Source organism: Anomalospiza imberbis, chromosome 2, assembly GCF_031753505.1.
Source record: "Anomalospiza imberbis isolate Cuckoo-Finch-1a 21T00152 chromosome 2, ASM3175350v1, whole genome shotgun sequence".
In the NCBI taxonomy this organism is placed as follows: domain Eukaryota; kingdom Metazoa; phylum Chordata; class Aves; order Passeriformes; family Viduidae; genus Anomalospiza; species Anomalospiza imberbis.
Genome location: NC_089682.1, coordinates 19,908,388 through 19,930,267, shown reverse-complemented (window position 1 = coordinate 19,930,267; position 21,880 = coordinate 19,908,388). Strand labels below are relative to the sequence as shown.

The window sequence follows — 21,880 nt, the reverse complement described above, 5'->3', positions numbered from 1 at the left end:
CAAGGAAAAATCAGACAGTAGGCAGGTGATCTTGAGTCTCAAGCATTTTTATGCACTTGTCTTTCAGTATGACTGTTTCCAAGAGCTAATATTATCAGCTTTTTACAAATATTAGCAGGGCATTTGATGCACATTTCATGGAGATGTTACAGCATCTCAAACAGGTGATAAGGAGTTGCTATGGTTACGATATTCCCTTAAGCTGAATACTTAATAGGTTCACTAAATACATATTACTTGTTTTTTAGAATATTAGTTGCCCAACAGGCATTTGGTTATGCACCCCTTTCATTTTTTCATGGACTTTCCACTCCATATCTATCAAATATAGTGGATTTTGATACTGTTTAGAGAAAGTAGAGGTCACTAACCATTTTCCTTCTTAAGAAAAGGGGACAAGTCAGGTAGCTCATTATCTAGCCTGTTTATAATTAAGTCCAAAAATAACTGCTCCACTGTACTAGAATTGTAAGAACTTTTATTTCAGAGGATTTAATGAGTCATGGAAACACGTTTAAAAGTCTGCACTAAACAAAGAACTAAACATTAGCATGGCAATAGACCATATAGCTTTTAATGGAACTCTTTGTCTCACATTCGGACACAGACCCAGGATTGTCCCATAACCAACACTTCATCCAGTGTTTCTTTCAGATGGCTTCCTTTTTTGCCAGTGAATCTAAAGGTAATATTTAGGAAGCCTATTATCAGGTATGCAAATTGGGGGGAAAATGTGTCACATCAAATCACAGCCATTTACTAATATATCACTCATGGGCAAATGCTTTCATGCACTGCCTACTTAGAAGGGCAGGTTGAATGAAGTTACTGTAAAGGCACCAAATTTCAAATTTTTGTACTTGTTTGTACACTTCATGATGCAATTAAAGGGAAGTTTTAACCCACTGACTTATTTTAATTTGCTTGGTTTATTAGGATACATAGAATATAAATAAACATAAGGTTTCCTAATTTTTATTATCATCAAAACACTAATGTTTTGACGTTCTTTGGGTCACTGTGATCATTATGTACCTGCTACCATATTTTGAAAATTTCCATTGACATCTGATACAGTCATAGGATGGAACCCTGCTATTATGAAACTCATTTATTTTAAAAATGGCCCAATTTTTACTGAGGTAAATATGAGTAGGATTACATCCGTATGCAACTGATAACCTGACTGTGGTCAGGGAAAACAAAAAGAATCCTCCAAGCTAGGCTAATAACTTAGTTGGATATATTTGAACACCTGTTACTATAATAGTGTTCATAATCGGTTCAGTTTGGAGTAAGATTGAGTAAGAGCAAATGTGCATGCAACTTCCAGATCTGCTTTCACAGCTTGTATCCAAAGAGATTCCCAGGAAATGAATTAATATTTTGCAGTCTGAGGCAGAAAATTTTTATAGCAGGTCTGAGCAACAGGGTAGGAATTCATGGAAGATAATATATTGAGCAGATCTAAGTACTAAATAGACACTTTCCTTATGTATTTTGAAGTGCAGAATGTTGCATATTTCTAGAACGACAAATGGACATAACATGTTGTGCTTGCAAGGTGTTACCATGTTAACAACTAGAGAAACTTCTGTTAAAACTATTAATATGTGGCTTATCACTTCATAAAATCTTGAAATCACAATGCAACAACAATAAGCACATGTGGTACATATGAAGCCAGTCTGCAAATACAATAATAAGCATTCAGCCAGAGGTGTTTTTGTACTGTAGTTAGCTGAGGTAAAATTGTCATGCTTGTTCTACAATCACCACTTTTGTTACCTATGAAATAAACCCACCCATACTCACTCTGCATTTGGGCTCCTTTCTGAAGTGCAAGAAAGGTTTTTGTTGCCCCCTTATTCTTCAGCACACACCAAACCTGACTTGGGAAGTTTGAAGGTGATGGTGAAGTCATCTGCCAGAAGACTTAGCAATTTTAAGGAAATCTGTTCCCAAACCTGAAGCTGACCCTCTGTTTACCAAGATAGATATAATCTATCACAATAATTCTGTCACCGGCATCAGTATTTGGGTAGCTATAGCACTTAGAGGGTAAGTGCAAGAACAAGAATACAGAAGTAGATGGGGTGATAAATTATGAGACTGAGAGATGGGAAGAGGAAAAGCGACAAGAATTTATTGTAAATCATAGAATCATTTAAGTGGGAAAATACCTTTAAGATGGAGTCCATCTATTAGCACAGCAAAGCCAAGCCCACCACTAAACCATGTCCCTGTGCAGGGATGGTGACTCCACCACTTCCCTGTCCCAGTGCTTGAGAACCCGCACACCTATGTTAAAACGGAACAATGAGCTCACGAGTACCAAATTCGTGCCTGGACACCAAGCGAGAAGTGGGGCCGGGCGGCTGCGCCCTCCGCTGCGCCCTCCGTGCCCACCGGCCGGAGCACAGCCTGCACCGCTCCGGAAGCAGCAGGAACCTCTCTGCAAGGAGATGTGACACCAGTTTCTTGTAGAAACTGCACCAACTTTCTATTTGCAGGGGAAATCTGAACAAATTTTCTCAGCTAAGCTTCAGATCCAAACTTAGCAACAATAAAATACATTTTTAAAAACCATACAGAGCAGGTAGTTCTTTCATCTATAACACTATAAGATCCACTTCTTCCTAAGATGACATCAACTCCTCTTCTTAACTTTTCTGATGCTTAAAGCTGATTTCTTCACACAAAGAGAAGACAGCTTAGGTTCAAACCATCAACTGCTTTTCACCTAGCTTTACTGGCTGTGGGGGAAACACACTATTGCTGCATTCCAGGAGTTGCATTTTATGCCCCAGCATTATCATATCCTTGAAGTCTCTGTGTTGTAATTCCTTGGTACTTAGAGTCTTAAGAGGCCACATGTTTGCATACTTGAAATTTGTGATATATTTTCTTCCCAGCATATGCCTATCCCCTTGGGACACAAAAGTTTTTGTTAAGGACCAGCTTTCTGCTTGTGAAAATAAAATTAAATCACTGAACTCTGACCATTAATGCAGAGTGTGTTCCACACTAGCCTACAGCAACAGAATATCCTGAGATATTCAGTCAGCATAAGGAGGGATAAAAACACCAGCAAGAAAACCTTGGGATAACTCAAATTATTCACATGGATATCAATCCATCTTGCTCATTTTCATATTCCTTCTGTCTTTCCTAATTTAACATGTACTTTTTTTTCCCTTCAAAAGAGTTAAACACAAATACTGAATTTTTGTATCAGACAAAAAAAAACAAGTTTTGAATGTCATGTCCAGACAGGTGAGAAACACGTACCAGGGCAGCTATCATATAAAATGACTTTGTAGAAACAATATTACTCCACTAATTATTACATCTTCCAAGATCCATGCTAAGACCAGGTCTCCTCATATTGAAACAAAGTTTTATCCCCATCCACACTCACAGATTTCTGTTTTTTATTTCTTCCTAGATAGAGAAATAGTAAATATTATGAAATTTTTGCATATATCCCCCTATTTCCACCTTTGTGAATAATCAGTTTCATGTTATTTGTGGATGTGAACAGGTTGAGTCCTTATCACTCTGCTTGGAAAACAGGCAAACCTAAAAGTATATATCCAAGTTTGACCTCCTCTTGGAGATCAATTTATTGATCTTACCAACCCCTTCCACCCCTCAGTATAAAAAACAATACAGCTTAACCTTCAGAATAAACTTCCTCTCCAAGCTCACCCATTCATAGTATTTCCTCTTAGGAATTCCTCTATCTTAAGTCAGTTAATTCTTCCTCCTACTCACACTTCCTTTATTTTAGGGGTATGAAACTTTATTTTAGGGGTAGGGAATGAAACTGCATTTGCCACAACAATTCAGCAGAACTTTAGCAGCTTTGGGCAAGCAAGTGGGACAAGAGCATCCTGCCACTCCTGTGTGTGTCTAAGAGTAAGGGTGCTGACAAATGATTAGCTGATATCACATTGTTCTTATTTTCAGTCTCATGAAAAAAACCTCTCAAATGAGAACAAATTTTACTCAAGTGAGTTTTTAATATTTCTCTGTATCTTATCAGCCCTGGCATTAACATGATGTTGTAGTGATTTAACTTAGGAGTGTGGGAATTGCTGAGGGACATGCTTATTTTTTTAACGAAGGTTCAGGCATGCTATTATTAGCAATCTCTGGTATGTCATCAATGTCAAAGGCCAAATACTTTCTTGAAATGTTTAGGAATCAAGTGTGTTCTGAATCTGAGGAGTCTGTTCTCCCTCTGCCATTCACATGCACACACAACAGCGTGCTGCAAAAGGACTCCATCGTGCCAGAATGCTCCTGAGCACTCCCAGTGCATCTGTTCTGATGGTGTTCAGATTCTCCACAGGACAAATATTGACTTCAGAGAGCAGACTAACCTCGCCAACCAGTATTTCACAAACACTGGGCCCGGGAGCCTGAACTTAACCTATTTTAGACACCACTTTGCACCACACACACCTCCTTGCACGCATAAGTGTACCTGCCAGTTTAGTACCTCAATAACACTCAGCCAGCTGCCTTAGCGTGTCACCAAGAACACACAAATAAGATACACAGTGGGTTTTGACATAAAATTCTTCAAGCAATTGTATCATCCAGTAGATCAAGAAGAGGGTGTCCCTGACCACTCCCAAGATCTGTCTCTGAGTGCAGCACAGATGTACCACATCACTCTGAGGGCTGGCTCTTAACAGCTCTGTGCTTCCTCATGGACTTTTGGATTAAACTTTCCCTGTCACATTTTATGAGGAGAAAGAGAGTGACCAACGTGAAAATCAAACCTGAGAGAAGTAGCCATTCTTTCATTTACAACTGGCAATAGATTTTTCAACCAAAAACTTTTCTTGTCTTTGTCATCGGGGTCATTTACAGAAAATATGAATGGCAGTAGCAAGCCCAAGCCTTTTTTTCCCCCAAGAAAAGGGTTAAGTAATATAGTTATCTCATCAGAAGCAGCAGCCATCTGTTATACTTTATAAAAAGACTGGCAAACAATGTTAAAAGCATCCATTACATGCAATAGAGATGAGAAAAATATGTTTATTTAGCAAATGTTAATGTCTCTGAAAGATGTTTGATTAGAGTCTGGAATTTATCATCATTTGCTAGAGCTCAGGCTAGAAGCCTAGCATCATCAACACATATTGTCAACAGGCATTAGCAAACAGTTTCATCTCCATGCAAAAAAAAAAACAGTGATTAACCTCTTCCAACTACATCACTAGGTGTATCATCCTCCACAAAACATAATATATGCTTTTTTACATCCTCTTCCAAGAATTATCTCTCCAATCTCTTGGTAATTTTTTTCCCTGTGTAGTCTAAAGGCTTAAAAAAACCAGTCTTTAGAAACAAAAAGACAGGAGGGCTTTCTAGCAAAAACAAGTCTTTAAACCTTCACAGGAAAATTTCATGCAAGAAGAAAGAGTAATGTGATTGTAAATCAGAAGAAAACTGAAATGATTTATTAATTAAAAAAGGCAATGTCAAAAAGCATGTAGTGCAAATGCAAAACTGAAAGTAAGCCATGGTTTTAATTTTGTTTGCTTCTCAACAAATAAAAAAATACTAAAAAAACCCCAAAACCACAGGATAGTGGAGCTTGCCTGCTGCTGCTGTGGCTGCCAGATATTATAAAGGATATTGTAATGGGAGAAGAGAGAATGATGCTAAATTGTTTTGGTGCTGTTTTGCTACAACCTTACTTAAAGAAAGCAATGGCTTTTGTGCTGGGAAAAGGAGAGGGACAGGGGAAGAGTAGACACACACCTTTATTAAAATGTGTATACACATATATACAAAAAGGTCCATTTGAATCAAAGGATAATGTCCACTGGCTGGTTCATGCATAATGCAGTATTTCCCTAAAATCAGAAACTTGTGGGAGAAGCAAAGAAGAGGGATAGCAGGGGTATATATAATGGGGAAAACTTTCCCACATGTGTTTCATTCTATACTCATACAAGCAAAAAAATAAAATTTTACTTTGCATATAGTAGGTAAAAGGGTTGAAGCCAAGATCTTCCATTTGACTTAATTTGAAATAATGGGGATTCAAAAACGTTCAGGACAGAATTTTCCCAGTAGCAATCTACCTGCTCATGGATTGGTTTATAACACCTCCAGAGTGTTACCACACCACACCTTGAGGCGAGTTTGTCCTGCACAGGTCCTGACTGTGAGAGATCCTTGCTGAGGAATGATACTGATCAGGCCAGGAACTGCAGAACCCTGCACACATGGCTGAGAAGACCAGGTAAGTTTTATGATCACTCTCTTCAGAGCACATTACTGCTTTCTGATGGCTTCTGAATTGCCCATTGCTCATTGCACATTTGTGACTTATACCTACCTGTCTTGAAACATGTTAAAAGGGCTGTAAGATTTTATTTCCTCCCAGGCAGAGCAATAATTAAACACAGCAGGCTTTAATATCTGAATCTATTTCAAGGGAATGAGGATACACTGGAGGCCGTGGGGAGGGACATGTGCTTTGTGAATGAAAGGAGCACATGGAAATGCTTTTATCCCATTAGCACAGGCACTGAGGTTGCTCCAACACAGCTGCAGCTGTTGGAGAAGAGTGTGCAGGCTGAGATGAGCTCATGGTTGGGTCCAAATGGGACAAGGGTCCTGCTCCCTTTTCAAGGAAGATCACTGAGGAAGAACAAGCTGTTCACTGTATTGTCCCTCCATCTCTATTCTCTAATTTTCCAGGAATTTAATGCCAAGCAACCAGTCATAACCAATTTTGGCCCCATCTGTGCCCATGAGCCATTAACTTTTGCACAGTATCTCACATCTTGTTACCATTTGACATGCCACAACCATCAAATTAACCCCACACAATGCTTGAGTGAGCAGCTATAACAATATACAAATCTGGAGCACAAACAGCAATCCCCAACACACGCAGCATAGGAGCAGTACCATCTACTGTCACTGGGACTATATATATTCTTGGTCATGTGTCTCAGAGAACATTCAAAGACTACTATAACCAAGATGTTACTCTGTGGGATAATGAGGCGTTGCCATTCCTTGCAGTTCTGTCACAAGGCTTAGGTTATTTGATCTTTTCTGTGAAGCCTCAGCTCCAGATACCAAATCATTATGTGAGAACTGAAGATTTATTTTCTTTTTTGAAAGGGATTTAGCCTTTAGACTGTTACAGAGAGAGAGCTGACAGTCTGACCTGAATATAACCCTTACAATTTGAAAGCCAGGGGCTAGAAAAATGGAATGTAGAATTGTCTTTAACATGTTATGATTTTTAACCTAAAATATTATGATTGTGAAAGAGGTGGAGTCTAGCAGGAGGTTAATGCTTTTTGAAAGCTAGCTCTCCTCTACAGGTAAGAAAAGACCTCATTTTGTGCTCATGCCAGCCTAGGCAGAGAGCTCCTGGAAGGGATGTCTTGTGGTAGCCAGAAGGGTTGCTGCAAGCTCCCTTCCTATGCAGAGGAGGTTGTGCAAAGCAGGCTAACTTCCAGGTTAAATACCTGTTGCTTTAAACAGCCTGCTGACTCCATGGCATTCATCAGTTTTAGCTCAGGCTTTGCAATCTCTTTAAGTGGAAGGGACTACAGAAATCTTTGTTCACAAACTATTCTGTTTCCCACTCCTGTTTGCTTATTGGAAGGGCAGATATCAAAAAGACTGATCCTGAATGCATTGCCTTTTGGAAAAACAGTTCATTGTACAGTCAATGTTATCAGCATTTTAAGACTTTCGTGACCCGCCCTGCTGATTTTCCTGTAGCCCATCGCTGACAAACTCTTCTGTGTAACTACATGTGTGCATATATTTCTGGGGGTTATATTTTTCCTTTTTTATGCCAGTTTCACACAGAGCACACAAACCATGGCAGCCAGCTCCGGGTGAATAAGGGAAGCAGCCAGATGGTGGGGGCAGGAGAGCAACTTTGGCTTTGCTGCCTGCTTTGCCAGGAGGTGATGGGTGCCAGTGGGTGCCCCACAGGAGCAAAGAAGGGCAGCTATGCCCCGGCAAAGATGCTCCTTCACAGCTGGGTACCACACCTCAGCCCTTCATGCCACTTCACTCAGCAGCTGGAGCAGACAAGAAGTCCCTTTTCCCAGAGGTCTTGCATTGACCTCCTTTCCAGCTTTTCTTTTGCTCCCAATGCTTCCTCTTGGAGCAGCACCCCGACCCCACTCCACTTCATGACATGGCTTTTGCCTGTGACTGCTGGTATGATCTGAAGAGTAAGGCAGTTGTTCCCTTAACTCTAACTAAAATAGTACAGTTTAGAAACTTCTGGGCTTCTTATCATATCTCTTAATTTTATCTTTATTTCAGCTCCCACTGCAACACCAAAGTGCAAAATTAGAGATTATTAGGGAGTCTTGGGTGAGTTAATGAGGCAAAACGGGCCCCAATCACTACACTGGTAAAAAACCTGGGTTCTGCGGCAGCAGTATTGATAGCCTTCACCCCCACCTAAAAAAGAGTAACAGGCAGGAAGGATATGTTAAAAGTTATTTAGATATGTATAAAAAGCAAGCAAGCAAGCAAGCAAGTATGCAAGAAAGCAGTTCAAGTAATCATTAAAGTAGGGCTGTTAAACAATCATACATAAGAGTTGTAAAAGTAGTGTGTGCATGTCTGTACAGATGCTTGTAGGTATGTAATCTTATTATTATGATAATTACTTAAGAATACCTCCCATTTTCCTGTGTACTGTAAGGCAGAGACTTACAGCAAGAAAACCCTTGGTTGCATCCAAGCTATTCCACCCAGACTACAAAAGTCACAATTTCCTGGCACTGCCCCAAATCAAATCCTATCACTTCAAATGCAGTAGCAGGCAGATACACATGTTATTGCTTATTTTTATAGCTAAAATACTGAGTATATAATTCCAGAAGCCTTCTATTAAATGTTTTAACAAATTAAACACTTAAGTAAATATAATCAGATAAATCTGACCTTGATGTCAGTAATATGAAGAGAGACTGGTAAACAATGAGAAATAGGCAGTCACTGCAAGAAAGCTTACTCACAAATTGATTTAGAGGGGAAATTACAGACACATGCAACTAACATGTGGCATCAGAAACAGATTATGAGACTCCACAAATTCTAAAATTGTTCAGTTGGTAAAGTCAGGAATTTCTGGCTAAATACATTATCTCCAGACAATGACTGACCTTTTTGCCTTAAAAACTTTATTTGGGCTCCAGAGGCTTATCAACTTTCTCATCCTTTCAGCTACCCCAAATCTCAGCACAAGCTTTACAGAGGAATCTGCTTGCTCAGCATTTCCCCTGTGGTTGGGTTCTTATGGCAGGTCTTCATTGCTCCGTGGAGCTTGATCCGTGAACCTGGCTGTTCAAGTTACTGGGGACTTGAATTAGGGCAGCACAGTGAAGGTTTACCCACGTCATGGGGAGAAGCAACATAGGAGGAGTCAAGTATATTAGAACCACTCATAAGACAGTGCTATGCTCAAGTTAAATGTGACAATATTGGCTCTGAATTCAAGCTCCCCACAAGATTTGTCAGCTCAGGTCAGGCACACACCCCCGAGTCCTGAGTGTGCAGAGATGGAGCAAACTTAGATGTCTCTGCTCAGGCAGCACAGATGCCTAAAGAAGGTACTAGAAAACTGCCCACCTTGCTTAGCTGCTTGTTGGAACCCTGGATCCTTAAGAGGATTTTGCCTCCAAATGACTGCATATCCTGCTACACAGCACTGTGTACACAGCTCAGCTATGTCACAACTAGACTAAAGCATTTCACACTGTAAGGCTAAAGCCGAGAAGACATTTTGCTTTTTAAAACTAACACCCAAGTCTTGCTGAATGCTCAGAAGACAAGGCCTAAGGGAAAAGAAGTCAACAGCATTAAGATAGTGGATCATCAACAGCATTAAGATAGTGGATCATAAATTCTCAAAATTTTGGTGGCATCTTTTATGCATGTAAGAGACAGGGAGAAAGATGAAGCAGAAAAAATATAACATCAATATTTCTGGCCATTATTGCTTTGTTTTTATTAAATCAAGCCCTGCTCATTGGAATGCTTTGCGATCTCCTGCTAAGCACCTAATACCTTCTCAGCCTTCTTTCATGCTCCCTGTAGTAGCAAGTATCTCATTTATATCCTTATGAGGTGCTTTGAGCCATAACAAGTATGAAAGATGCTATACAAAACACTATTCTGTTCTCTCATATCCTAGTTAATTTTCAAAACCAAAATACTGCACTTGGATGCACACATGCAGCTTTGGCTGCAGCCATTGGGAGTTTTCTGCTTATATCTGCAGGGATAACATGGAACTTTATGCTTTTAAACTGCTCAGACACTGGGGGTGAGGAGGATGGGAGTGGGGTATTTTCCCCTTGGAGTAATCTTTTAAAAATTCCTGCATCATACTGCATCCATTTGAAAGCCCTAAATGTTCATATCCGCAGCAGTCCTGTGGGTCACCTGCCATGGAAAAAAATTTCCCTGGACAAAAAGGTATTAAAATATTTTATTACAGAAATATACTTTTCAGGCCCTAAACCAGATTAAATATATGAGAATTCCTAGAAGTCTATATTGTTCCCCTCAGGGATGCCAGACTTTATTTACAAAGCTTATATATTGCTATAGCAAGGAGTTTTCATGGATGAAAACTGCTCAGGGCATTATGATGGATAGGTGGATGGCAGCGAATGGGAAAAAAATCACATAGAAGCTCCTCCTGGCTGAATGGCATTAAGATTCCCCACGGGAGTCATATGAGGATGCAAGGTTTTTCCTCTACTGTTTGCTCTAAAAATGACATACATGCATACATACATATATACATAAATGAAATCACTCACAGCACTCAATAATTTATTTGCTTCATCCTGGCCATGAATGTTCTAGAATAATAAACCACCATATGGGTGATAGTACAGTCACCACCAGTGATTCCACACTACTGTAGCTTTGCAATAAGATAGCTTAATCTCTGTTTTGAAAGATCAAAAGCAATGGACACATATAGCCCTGCTTTACAATTATATTTTCTGTTGCTTGTTTTCCCCAGCATTAAAAAGGGTTGACGGATACCTTTTCTTAATGGCTACACTCTCAAAGGCAGAAGTAAATCCAGCAGGACAAGGATTCCTAATTCTGAAGATGCTAATGGAAAATACTCACATGTGTGTAAATAATTAATTGCTTTCTTGTTAACAAGTCCAGGTTTTCCATTCTTTATTAGTAACCCCAAGGGTTGTTTTTTCTATGAGAAATAGAAATATTTAGGATTGTATCTTCCTAGTCCATGACTAATTTATAGGCTCTTGTGGCGTCAGGTGCAAAGATTCAAGATTCAATTTGTCACCCCAGGCAATTCCCACTTTAAAAGATGGTGCAGGTATTCTGCAGAAATAAATAGAGGAAAACATTAATGGTGTAAAACCAACAGTAGTATCCCCTATGGAGGTCATATCTTTCAAATTCATAGAGACACATCGAGATATTGAATGCCTTTTGTACTGGTCTGGAAAGAACATAAAGCCCTCTAATGATCTACAGAAAAAAACCAGAGAGAATTAACACCACATTTTTCATGCTGAACAGTATCAGCTACAGCTGGATGGGGCTTTTGGACCTGCTTTTTCCCAGCACTTCGTTTGTTGTTTGGTTTTGGTGGTTTTTGGTCAGATTTTTTTTTTGTTTTGTTTTGGGTTTTTGGGTTTTTTTTTGTTGGTTTGTTTGTTGGGTTTTTGTTTGGGTTTTTTTTTTTTCCTTTAAATGTTTTCAATTTGATCTAGCATTTCCAAGCCTGCAGCTCTATACAAAGATGACAGCATAGAAATGGCCTAACAGAAAGAGTCAGACATCTAACAAAATAAAATAATTTTCTCCCATTTTTATTTTTTCCAGATAGATCAGCAATCACATAAATATTTACTTTCTGTGTATACGCAGCTCAATGGCTGCATTGTTAATGACTACAATTGTACTCAAACGTGTCTTGTTAATAAGTCCCCACCTGCTTCCCCAGTATGTCTCCCTGGGACTGATTCTGGGAAAACCTCTTCTCAGGGGGAAGAGAGGAGCATATATGAAAGATGTCCTGACCTCTGATCATGAACACGAGAGACCTACTTGGCTCAGAAATTCCAGAATCAGATCAAAACACTGAACCTCTTTGTTTTCCTTTCTGTAAAATGGGAGCACTTTGTACAGATTTCCTTACGCTGAAAAATACTGTGCAAATGCAAGTTAATTACAATGTAACTACTTGAATACTTCCAGGAGGATGACTGATTATGGGGATTAAGCAAAATGATGAATTCTGAGTATGAGACATAACATTTTTATCTCTTTTCCTATTTGAAATTCATTGTAAGCACTTACATGGAAAAAGCATACTACTGTAGAAAACATTTGTTCACTCTTAGGACTTGCAAATTCAGTGTCTTAAGAAAATGCTGTTCACATAGCTTCATGACATTTTAATATTTTGCTTTGCTTCTTGATTGCATTCACTTGAATTTGGTATTTAATCTAAGAACTCAATAAACTCTTAGGAAATAATGTTTTAAGGCTGTTGAAAATAGGTACCAGAACTTTTCAGAGAAAAACAGGTTACACATTAATATACACTTTTTAGTGTTAACAATTCATTTTGAAGAGTGATTAAGATTAGTTGTCTCCTCTTTAAAAACGTTTGCAGTCTATGTGTGTAGGGATGGTATTTTATGTGCTTTAAATGTCAAGATAGTTCTGCCGACTTTAACATTATAATGATACCAAATTTAAGTCATTAAAGGAGAGATTTATCTCACATTTTAAACATTGAAATTAGGGGTTAAATCTAAGTACGTGAGCTTCTGCTATAATGCAGAAAGACACAAACCTCCAGAAGGCATATATAAAAAGACTTTCCTTTAGAATTAACAATGAATCAATCTGTCATTTTGATTCATGAAGGTTAGTGAAGATAAATCCCCATTTTTAATTAGTTATCCAGGACGGATATCAGAAGAAAAAGTAACAAGGAATAATATAAAACATATTAGTAATATGAATCTAACAAAAGATGAAACAGAGCCCAAGCACAGTTTCCTCTGTTGATGTTCAAGAGGAGGTAAGGTTGAAGTTAAAATCATCTGTTAGAAAAGTTTCCTAGTGGATTTAGACAGAACAGCACTACTCTCCATAGCTAAAAAAATATCCAAACTCCAGATACAAAAATCATCTCAAGAATCAGTGTTTAAAGGTCTCATAAATATGCTTTCTCTTGTATTTTTTAGCCTCTAAAACTGAGAGTTTTAGCTTTAGTCAAGAGACTCATCCAAACAGCCATTTTCAGTTACCACATGACCTCTATAGACTGCAATAACCTCAGTGGGAGCTCTATCAATATGTGCTTAGGCTTCAAAAAAAATGTACCCATCAATTTCTGTGTACTTAGGTCAAGAAATGTTGGTTGCATCCACATTAATGCAATATGGCAACTGCAGATAGCTGCTGAATTTTTTGAATCCACAAAGATTAAAATTGCTTTTTTTTAGACTAAGATATTTCAAGTTCTATATGTCAAGGCAATTTCTATCACTCCATATTTCAAGGCATAAAATTTTTATTTTATGATGGCAAACATTAGGGCTTCAATAGCTTTATAAGTTTGCTTTTTACAAAAGGATTCAATACAAATTCTCACCATTCATCTGAAACTTATATTATATTTAGAAATGTAATTAAAATGTTTTTATAATTATGTACATAGTAGTTCCTTTGTTTAGTGACCTGAGTTGAAGGCAGCAGGATGTTTTGTACTACAAAGATGAGCATGAAGTGAATATTTAATACCAAGAAAATAAACCTCTGAATAAGAGTCCAGACTGTCACTAAAACCTACAAGAATGGATTGCATATAATGCAGCCTTTGAGAGGCTATAAGAAATAACAAGACATTGGCAGGCAAATAGACCAAGGAAGCTTCCTGGATCTTTTCCACTAATAAATTCTTTCAATTTTGGCAAGAGATATCTGTAATTTGTAAGTGGTTTTGATCTCAGGGAAACTTTCCTGCATTTCTGCAGCAAGGGAAGACTTTCTATATGGGAGGTTGTGATACCAGTCCCTTCGGGTAGAAGGCCAGGATAGAATTTGACACTCATGCAGTGACTGGTACTGGTTTCAAAGATAGTTCTTATCTCTTCTTCTCAGAAACCAAGCAGAAAATCACAATGTTATGCCTGATGACAGTAGAAAATATAAGGTCATAAATTGCTCCCTGTTTTGCTCAGATGCCTGTTCCACACAACAAAACAGATGTTTTTCTCTCTGTCACCACCAGCGGCTCTTACACCAGCTATCATGAAAGCAAGGACAGAAATTACACAGTGTACATGTTATTTGCACTTTTATTCTGCATACAGCTGATACTGGGAACATATAATAAGGGAGATAATTTTCTGGTTTCATTCAATAAAATAAACATTTTTCTCACTAAAATCAAACATTTCATAACAAATTTTTCCTCTTGAAAATATAAATAAATATACACCTAACATTTCCATCTACATAGTATTGTGTATATTTTGCAGCAATGAAAGATGTACAGCAAGGAATCAAATATGGAAAAATTCTAAACGTTTCCTTGTCCCACAGGGTGTTAGTCCTCAGGCAGGCCAGCTTTCGAAAACAATATTTGATAGTATTCAAGGAATTTTAAAACATATCTCTATGGAGAAAGTTGATTTTTACTTGTAAAATAAATTAGCTGCAGACTAGCAAGCCTTTAAACAAAATATCAGGAGAGACACTGTTACCAGAAATGAAGTCCTGCCCAGCAGGTTACTCAACTACAAAGGCATACTTAAATTGTGCTTATCCCAATTCCATGTGGGCTCCTGTGGAGAGATTCCTGGAGCTGCATACATGTGGAACTAATCAATCAGATAAAAACATCCACAGTTCTTAAAAAACATATTCTGTGCTCAATGTGATTTTGGCACAAATGTGTTATTTGATATTATACCTGATCCAGGTTACAAATTGGCTGGGATCTGCCCTCCAATGAAGATGCTTTGCTACCTCAGGTGTTCTACACATGGCCAAACAGTTTTTAACTAACTTCCCTCATTAGAGCAATTATTTAGGTCTTAGCTTTAACAATGCAATAGAAAACAGCTATTGAGGAACCTGTACTTGTTTGGCAAAAAATCTCAGGGGTTGGAAGACAAGAACCAGTACCTCATGATGTGCTTCTGGCTAATTAAGATGTTGATTGAGCCTATGTTAATAAGGTCCACCAAATTATGCTTAATTAATATGTAAATTGGTAAACCCTTCCACAATTACCCTACCATCTGAACTCTAGCTATGGGCCCCAAAACAGACAATCACTTATAGTTTATGTTTTCAGTTGGTGAAATAATTTTCTGAAAACAAAGAAATTGTGAGGTAGAGTGCAAATATATATTGTTTCAAAATACACATGGATACATTACACAAACATTATAGATATACATAACAATGTGAAAGTTTAAAGACAGGTCAGCAAAAGGACTTCATGTGTGTGACACATAAAAAAAGGAAAGCATTTCTTTCCTCAGAATAATTTCTCAGATGTGGTGGTCCCCTACAGATGATGGAGAGGTACATCTAGAAGTCAGTTCCAACCATTTGAGAAGTTATGCTAAATTAAATTAATAGAATATTATGATAGGTATCTTGAAAAGAACTGTTGGTTCAACCTCTTTTAGTCTGAGCACATATTAACAGAACTTAGAATAACCTTAGGAAACTGTAATATTCAGATGACCTAAGATATAATGAGCATGCCTGACGTTTTCTATCAACCAGTCCTAGATGTTACCAGCTCAGCATCTTACCAGGGCCACATGAATCAATCCAAGGAGACTGTCTCTCCTTGGCTAGGGTTTTATACAGAATTTAAATAATTGAGATAAGGTCTATATAGGTCTCAAGTGTTTACAAAGCCAATGAGGACTCCTAATTTAAGCATTCAAAATAGGTGCCTCCAGAAAATAGGACAAATACAATTTCCTCCCTTCCTGCTTTCCTTTTATCTCCTATTACCATAAAAGGACCACTTACCAGAATGGGAACACTTTAATGTTAGTCCATAAATAATTCTTTTGCTTCAATAGTAGTGACGCAATAAAAACATGTAATAAAAATCAACAATTATTCAAATTGTGGGTGGTTGCCTGTAGACAGGCTAACTGTGACACTGACACTATAGCCAGTGATGGTCGAGTCCACATGAGCAGTGGAATGAGAAGAGCTGGTGAGGAGGCCTCCCTGCTGAGGGGTCTATACACAGGGGTCTCATTTCAGAGGCCCTGGCAGAGCTACTTCTCCAGAAAGGCAATGTGTCACAATGTCCTGTGTCACCTCTCAGCCCCACGTGGGTGCCTGAGGTACCTTAATGCATCCCTGGTGGCACTAGATTCCCATGCGTGGGCAAGAGAATTACACTTCAGGTGTCAGCTGTCACTTGACCTTAATCACATGTAGACATTTATGCACAGTTGCCCAATTTTTAGAATCTTAATCTGGAACTGAATGCTAACCAGGTTGTATTGCATGTTCTCCTAGCTTCCACTGTTATTGTTCTCTCAGCATCTACTGACATTTCAAAACACTTTCTAGGCAATTTATTGACTTAGAGAGCAAAAGGGTGGAATACAGAAATATTTATAAAATGGAGTAGCACTCATTGCAAAGTCTAATATTTAAGAGAGGTGCAGAGGCAGTCAAAATTCATTGTTCCTTCATTTGCCTTCTGAGAATGCTCTGAAAGTCCTTGAGGTCCTGAAGTCTCAGTTCTTACATCTGTTCTTACACCAGTTCTACACTGGGTTTGCACTAGGTAAGAAGGTCTAACTCAAGAAAAAAATCCTGCATTTTTGTATTGTAGATCAATTTTGACTGACAGGTTGACCCTTAGCTTCCCTTATTTAGCACTGAACTATGATACTCCTATTCATGGAAATAAAAATAATCAATTTCACTATTCTGCCTGTATGCAATCCAGAAAACTTCAAAAGTCCTTACAAATCTCCATAGATGTCAGCTAATAATGTACTGGTCTTGGACAGACTCAGGTATTTTTGGAAGCTAAAAGTTCTTTCCCCTTAGGAAATCTCTGGTGATCTTTCCCAAAGTGTCAGCCCAGAGATCATTAAAATTTCAGTCAGTTTTAATTGGATAAGACCACACATCTCTATCATTTCACTCTGCATCAGCTATGGGAGACAACATCCCGCCCAGTCTGCCACACCCTGTGGGCTGAATTTTAACTTTTTATAGACCAAAAGTCAGTCTCTTAAAACCTGGCGGTTTATCATGGAAAATTAATACTACTTTTCTAGAAAGAACTGAGATTTCAAAGATGAAGATTAATTATATCCAACCAGGAGGCACAACATGCTTGTAAACATTACAGCTTTTCAAAAATGAAGGTGTATGGCCATATATTATTGAATCACATCCCAGTAAGAGAGTGGCAAGTGTGTGAACTCTTCAAACCCTAACTATATATCATTACATCTCCCACAGATCATACATTCAAACCATCCTGCAGATTATCTCCTAATCAGCAGTTCAATATCTGCCTGTTTACAATGGATTTAAAACCAAGGAATCCCAGGATATGAAGCACACTGTGATTCTGAGGTGCTGGAGGATGTGCATAACAGAATGATACACCAGCACTCATGCAGATTTCCATCACAAAATTTTAAAAGTTACAGAGATATATCTAGAAACTACAAGTTTCAACTATCATTGAAATATATATACCAAAAAAAATACTCCATGTGTGCTACATAATTTTACTTCATGAGTAAAAGAATACTGAATTGGTAACTGACTACTTTCACAGTGCTTAAAAAAAATGATAAATGATGATTTTGAAGCAGCATTCAAAATCTCTTGTTTTGTCAGGCAGTCAAGTGGGATCTGTGCTTGCTAATTCCTATCCTTTCCACCAGACTGGACCTCCTGCTGCTTCCTGTTTGCAACATGGCAGCTTCCCAGGAGAGCCCAGGTGGGTTTTCCCCCTGTTAAGAATAAGACAAGTAGAATCCTTTTGGAGAATGCTTAGCCTGACTTAGTGACATTCACTTCACGTAGTAATTCCTAGGAAGATGGGCAGCCTTCAGCTCTAAGTATAAGAGTTGTGAATCCTCTTACAATCCTAGTAACAAACATAGAAAGTGTTTAGTTAACACGGAAGATGTTTGATGTTTGCATGAGTCTTTTCAGATCTGTTCAAACAACTGATCCTACAGTGGTGCAAGCAAGAGTACAAGTAAAAGAATACTAACAAAACCAGCTGGAAAAAATCTGCAGTGTGCCAAGTACATCTTAATAAATTTTCATTAATGTTTATACATACATATACAAGTATATATGTAAATAATATAGAAGACACACTCTTTTCTTGTTGAGGCTTGTTTGGGTTTTTTTTTTTTTTTGGCTCTACACGGTGTTTATGATACATTTGGACCAATAAATGTGAAAAAACTCACCAAAAAATTACCAAACTCCAGCACAGCACCAGTGTGGCAGGTCCACCTCCACAATTTCTTTTACAGAAATGTTTATGTGTTTTGAGAAGAATGTTGAGAAGAATGTTACTGTTTTGATCTGCACAAACCTTTCAGTTGTTACAAATAGCAGATAGCTAATGACTGCTGAAACATTTAGATTGCTCTAATTTTATAAGTGAATGTTATGTTTGCTTATGTGTTTCCCTCTACCTTTGGAATTTTGTTCTGCTTTAACTTAATAAAAGACATTTATAGCCAAGATTTACTTCTTTATGCATGTGATGTTGGTGGTGACCAAGGCCCTTTTTCCAACAATAATGGCCATATAAAAGTCCATGTATCTCTGCTTTTAGAAATTGATGGGATAGACAATTATCTCTTTCAGACAGGTAATTTCAGGACTGTTTGGCAAAACAGTTGTAGTATAGTTCCTTTACCATGCAGAGCTATAAAATCAGTTGTGAGTTCTGTTAAGTTAGATGCCTATTTTTTCTCCAAAATAAAATTTGGAAATTTAGAATTCATGTAAACTAGGAAAGTAGCAGTAAATACATCTCTTTCATCTCTGTAAACTAAAGGATGCTGTTGAACAGTTCAGAAACACTGAATCAGAGTAATTTCTCTTTTAGAGAACTGAGGATCTTTAACTGGTATATACAGAGAAGACATCCTGCTTCTTGTTCTCTTGCAGTGAAACGAAGGATGTGAAATAAACATTGCACTCTGGAGATACTGTTACCTTTGCCTACATACAACCAGGAGAAGCCTAACCAGAAATACCAGTTTATTGTCACTTGCTAGGACTGACACTTATCACTAAGAGTAGGTACAAGTACGTGATAAAGACCACCCTAAGTTAACTTTTATTTTTAAGGTAAGGAGTACCTCATAGTTGTGGTGGTATTTCAAAAGTCATGGCCATATCTAGTGGAGCAACACAAAGAGATTAAGTTTCCCTTGCTTCTAAAGCTGTTAATAAGCTAAAGAGAGGGAACATTTTTACTACAACCCTTAAAACATTGCTGTCACATTCTCATATTAATACTGCATTCTTATGTTAAATCACTGAATTTTTCTATCCTTGGGCCCCTCTAGCAGATCTCATTAGTGGTTGTTTTTGTGGAGATTTTTGTTTTTAAGCCAAAAGAGAACCATAGTAACTGTGCATTTCCCAAACCATTTCATTCATGAATGGGAAATGAGTCTCCAAATCTTTACTCACATGAGTAACCACATTGATATCCTTGGGCCTTCCATTATTAGCAGCTAGAACTGTGAGTATAAATCTGCAGGATTTGGATGTGGCACTTCATTACTTCATAGGAGTGAAATCTGTAGCTGAAATCAATAGCTAAGCATGTGAGGCATATAAAAGATACACATTCTTTCATGGAGGTCTGATTGCAATGCATCTCTCAATTTTGTTTCGGCATCAACAAATAAGCATACCATTGTAAAGAGACATACAGACTATAGGCAGTAATTACAAAGACACATTTTAGATAGACATTCTAGCCTCAATAGAGGAGTTAGGAATAGTCCATCAGAAAGAACAGAATAATAGTGAAAAAGGCCAACACTTCTTGAAAAAACTAACATAGTAAGTCACAGACCAAGTTTTTGGTTCTCTGTCAATCAGTAGTGTAACTGTTGTCAATCATTCCCTCTTACCTTGTTTGTGATTTTTGAATGGCAACAAAAGAAACTTTTGTTGGTAATTATGGTCTTCACAATTCATCTGAGTCACAGGCAGGATTTTCAGAGCCTGCCTGTGGAATAGGCATGGTGTACCCCAAGCTGCGCTCACGTATGTCCGACCAATTCAAGCTAAAGTTTCCCACGATAATATGAAAGGAAATAAAAGATTCTGACCAACACAAGTCACTATTCTAGAAATAACAAAAGGAACAGGATAGCCAGGATCTTCTGGTTTAACACTCTTTTTTTTTTTTTTTTTCCTTTAAGCTGGTAAATATAACTTTTCCTTTGGAAGGGTGCAGTTAGACAGGATATGCACCTGTGCGTCTTGGATCTTCTGAAAGAGTATTTCTATTCTCTGCCTAACCACGTGCTTCCCATTACACTGATATTCTGCTAAAAATTACTGCCAAGAATTAAGGCTTCTTCATTTATTTTTTTAATTCCTGAATTCCCCTAGGATTTATTCTTTCCTCAAATATTTTCACCTTCCACATATATATTTTTGTTTTGTTTTCTTTGGCTATCAATTTATCTTGGCCCTGCTGAAAACATGAAAAGATTTGTGAAGAAAGGCTCTCACATAAAACCCAGTTTTGGAGTTGATTCAGCAAAGTAACAGATCTGATAACATCAAAGCAAGAACATCTGAAACTAAGAATTAGGCAGAACAGATTTTTCAACAAATTGCAGCCTCTATAAATTTACCCATTTCCAAACAGCCAAGTCTGTTTATTTGCTTATTTTCCTGGCTTTGCCAAAAGAAAGGCTCAAACAACTTTGGAAAAATAACAGCAAAGTTGTTCAGCAGAAACCAGCCCCTGTACTGTAAACAGTGCCTCTCCCCAAACTGCAGCTGCACAAAGCAGAGACAATGCAGGGACCCTCAGCATCATTAACCAACTTCCCTTCCTCACCAGACACTCGCTTCGATAAAGCAATTACAATAGCATCATGGAACAGTAGAACAAGGAAAAAAAAATAACCTTACCAGCTTCTCCTACAGTACACAGCTGAAAGGAAAACAAAACCCCCAGCTGCCGTATCGCATGCAATTGGTCTCTGAGAATGAACTGACTGAAAGAACTATGAAAGGCTAAAGTCTTTCGGCCCCTCTGTTCAGCCTCTCTTCAGCTCCCACTCTCCGAGCTTCCTCACAAAGCCATTCTCCTGCTCCCTAATCCTCGCACAGGAAAAGCAGCGCGCTCCCAATGACTTCAGCAGGAGCGATCCTCCGGGGGTGGGGGAAGCCGAGATGCTGCCAGCGCTCAGCCCCAGCCCCGCCGCCGCCCCGCATCCCCAGGGAGGAGAGCCACCGGCGTGCCAGGCACTGGGCACAACACCCCGTGCACACACAGCACCACAGGACAAGGCACGGAAAAGTGCCCATCTCCGGTCATCACCCTCCCAGCCACTCATTTCTGAAACGAGAACACCCCTGGGTGCTTGCGAGAGTGCCCCGCATGCATCTCAGTCAGCCTGCGCTGAGCTAATTAGGCTTTTTTTCTCCTTTTAAAATTAGCCACGTGACTTCCTAAAGCTCTTGTTAGGCCTTAGATGTTTCTTTTTCACAAAGAACGTGCAAGTAAATCTTAAATATTTCAAACAGAAAAAAAAAAAAAAAAACCAAA

The 21,880-nt window shown here is 38.4% G+C and overlaps 1 protein-coding gene and 1 long non-coding RNA gene across 2 annotated transcripts in view; one reads left to right on the top strand and one right to left on the bottom strand.

Annotated features, from left to right (window-relative positions):
• The window catches only part of MID1 (midline 1), a 172,893-nt gene extending 151,358 nt beyond the window's left edge, over positions 1-21,535 (bottom strand). The window contains exon 1 of the mRNA XM_068180077.1: positions 21,241-21,535. The gene's annotated coding sequence lies outside the window, so the exon portion shown is untranslated. The remainder of the gene's footprint in view (positions 1-21,240) is intronic.
• On the top strand, positions 16,419-18,423 carry LOC137465791 (uncharacterized). The gene is made up of 3 exons (XR_010994836.1): positions 16,419-16,571; positions 17,033-17,102; positions 17,991-18,423. It is a non-coding gene; the product is annotated as an uncharacterized lncRNA (long non-coding RNA).
• Positions 21,536-21,880: the final 345 nt, after the last annotated feature.